Source organism: Spermophilus citellus, assembly GCF_964194105.1.
Source record: "Spermophilus citellus genome assembly, chromosome: 13".
NCBI lineage: Eukaryota > Metazoa > Chordata > Mammalia > Rodentia > Sciuridae > Spermophilus > Spermophilus citellus.
In genome coordinates, this window is record NC_138193.1 from 18537974 (window position 1) to 18541482 (window position 3509).

At 32.8% G+C, this 3509-nt stretch overlaps 1 pseudogene across 1 annotated transcript; it reads right to left on the reverse strand.

Annotated features, from left to right (window-relative positions):
* Nucleotides 1–2057: 2057 nt before the first annotated feature.
* LOC308632384 (large ribosomal subunit protein eL24-like) lies at nt 2058–2572 on the reverse strand (annotated as a pseudogene). The gene has a single exon. The product of its transcript is annotated as a large ribosomal subunit protein eL24-like (transcript).
* Nucleotides 2573–3509: the final 937 nt, after the last annotated feature.

Consider the following 3509-nt stretch of genomic DNA (forward strand, 5'->3'; position numbering starts at 1 on the left):
AATATCTTTTTCTTAGTATTTAATGATTTACTATTTGTGGAGCAGAGTGATAAATAATTATTTTTATTGATGTATAAGCATCTTTTTAATGTAATGTACTAGGTTATTCACCAAGGGCTTATGTTCACTGTTCTCTAAGAAGATAATTAAAACAGAAAAAAAATAGATTTTCTTGACTTTCTTGTTGGAAAAGATCAGCAACACTTCGCAGAAAAAATATACAAAAAAGAAGAAAGAAAGAAAAAAAGAAAGAAAGAAAGAAAGGGTTGTTGGAAATTATTAATTATCAGTACAAATATTATTGTTGAGGGCCAGTTCTAGGGCCAGATATTTTTGAGGCTAGGAATATCACCAAGGTTTCTTTGATTGTTTTAATGAACAGACTTTATTTTAAGGAGAGATGTAGATTTACAAAAAAATGAATCATATAGGACCATGTTCCCATATGCCTTCCCTATTCAGAGTTTCTACTCTTTTTTTTTGTATATTACTGAGAAATATTTGATGTAAGTACAAAATCAAAATATTTTGCCAATAGTGATGGTACTAAATAATTATTAATGGCAATAAAAAGTTTAGTTATATATTAAAAAATAATTTTACAGTTTTTAAAGCATTGAGAAAGAATAATGTCAATTTTCATCATGATGGCATCTTACAGAGTAGAGTCACCATGCCAGAAGTCCCTGTTCTTCACCTCTTTAACATCTACTCTGGCTGATTTCTTGGCAATGTTTACCATTTTTAATGTTTGACTTTTCCAGAATGTCATAGATTTGGAATGACACGAATATGGCATTTTAGACAATATATTCTTTCTGGGAATATGTATTAATAATGCCTCCATGTGTATTCATGTTTGATAGTAAATTTCATTTTATTAAATTTTTTGAGTGACCCTCCAGTGTTTGGATGTTTCAAAGTGTTTACATTAATAAGAGGAAAATGACTACTGAAATCTCTCTTAGCTGCTTTCTTTTCTTGGCAATCATGAGTGAAGAAGTTGTGGACCTTTGTATCTTGGTTTTGTGGACACTTGTATGTGGACATAGCTTTCAATTCCATCGAATTAACACTGAGAAATACAATTAGTGGGCCATATTAAGTGTATATTGTGATTTTTAAGAAGCTACCAAACTGTCTTCCAGAGCTGCTGTCCAATTTTGCTATCTCAACAGCAATGTATGAGAGTTCCTCTTGTTCCCTATCTTTGACAGCTTTTTATATTGTCAGGTATAAAATTTTATATATTTTTATAAGTCTGTTTAATTTGTAATTTCTTTTTTTTCTCCCCAAACCTATTTATTATACCCAACAATTAGAATAATGCCTGAATTTAACATGCACCAGAAAGAAAATTAGTAATCCATTAACTTGGATAAATGGGGATGAAGAAAATGTTGACATGCACCATAATTCTACCTTGAGAAAAATTGTTTAAAACATGGCTTATGCATTGTTGTATCCTTGCAACTCAGCACAGGTGGGCAGATAATAAAGACATCTATAGAGTACAAGCCTGTTCACAAATTATAATATTTTCTTATCTCATTACACATTTATTGATCATAAGGCTACTGAGCAATTTTATTTTATTTGGCACAGCTTTTTCAAAAGTCCTAGCTCAACAAACTAGGACTGGGAATAGGTAAAATATACTCTTATTCAGTGTCCCTGGTTTCAGAGACAGAATATATAGCCAAAATAGAAAGGGGGATGCTATTTTCTGGGAGCAAGAGATTAATATAGCTATTAATTTTTGGCACCATCAAATCAGATAATAGCTAATGGTGGGAGAAGGGGGGGTCCCAATGTATAAGTCAAACCCAATAAAAAACCAAATGTGCGTGTCATGGATAGAGAAATGACAGGAAAAGAGCATTTGAATAGTCAACTTGGATTAAATCTATGCAAGATTCCACTTCTTTCAGTCTGTGTAGTGTGTCCTAAACACATCAAAGCAAAGCTAGCATTCAATCATACATCTTTATTGCCTTATTTTAACATTTCTCCAATTAAAAGAGTCACATATTTATTTTAAAATCTCATCTGCCAATTTAGCATTTTCCACCAACTCGGGGAGCAGAAAACTTCTCAGGTTTCAGTCTTTTTCTGAGGTGTTGCCTTTGTGGGAGTCTTAGCAGCAGCCATTGCCATCTTTTTAAATGCCTGCTTAGCCTTTTTGTTTGTTTGTTTGTTTGTTTGTTTGTTTTGCTTCCTTGGCAGCCTAAGAGCTTGCTTTCATTGAGCCTTTTAAACTTCTGGTTTCTGATTACTCTTGGCCATGATATCTGCAAGGGATGCACCAGTGATGGCCCTCTGAAATTTGGCTTCAAGTTGGGTTCTCTTCTTTTGAATTTCTTCTGACTGGCTTTTTGTGTGTGTGTGTGTGTGTGTGCTTTCTTCTGTAAAGGACAGTACAGTTTATCTGTTGAGGATTCCTCTTGGATAGGAAAGCCAACTCATATTTTGCATTAAGAAATTGGAAAACCTCTCCATCAGTCCTTGCATAGCGACTCCTGTATATGGGGTACATCTTGTACTCACTAAAACTGCACAGTTTGACCTTCATGGCAGTGGCTGCTCTGTAATTTTTTAATGACATATACTATTCAGCATCTTTTCCTATGCTTTCCAAATATATAGTTTGTTTTTCTGAGGAATATATTTATTTCTTTCATTCAAATTTAAAACAATTGTACTAGGGTAATACTGAAATACAATAAACTATACACATATAATTCATACATATATAATTCATGTTTGCAGATACCTATTTACCAGTGTAACACTGACCACAATCAAGTTTTTAACATTGATAGTTTATGCAGATGGTTCTTGGTGCCCTGTTGTATTTCTACCTCTTGTTTCCTCCTCCAAGGGGGAGGGAGACAAAATAAAACAAAAACAAAAAAACAAAACAAAACAAACAAACATAAAAACCTGACTGACTTTGTATTGTGATAAATGATACAGTAAATTGGAAATCACACAAATTAATTGTCAGAGCCTTAGTCTGCATAGATAGTGATCTTGGAACAGTCATCCCTCAAACTTAGTTTACTCATCTGTAAGATCAGAAGTCTTCCAATCAGGACTCATGATACTTGAAAGATAAGGACAAAGTGAATAATGAATCAAGAATACTGCCTGACACAGAGAAGGCTCTTGATTTCTAGTATCCAGTGTTACCATCCATGCTTTAGTTTGGTGATGCAGAGTCAATGTGGGTGACTATAAATCCATATTTTTTTAAAAATTTTATTTGTTCTTTTTAGATATGCATGATGATAGAATATATTTTGGCATATTATACATACATAGAATATAACTCATTGTATTTAGGATTCTATTTTTTGGTTCTACATAATGCAGTTACTGTGGTCATGTGTTCCAATACAAGGATAAGAAAGTTATTTCCAGTTCCATAGTTCATTTCTGTCACCTCTAGCTATGATTATATAGACTTCAGTATTTCAAAGATTTTTTTTCTTCTTATTGGTGTTATT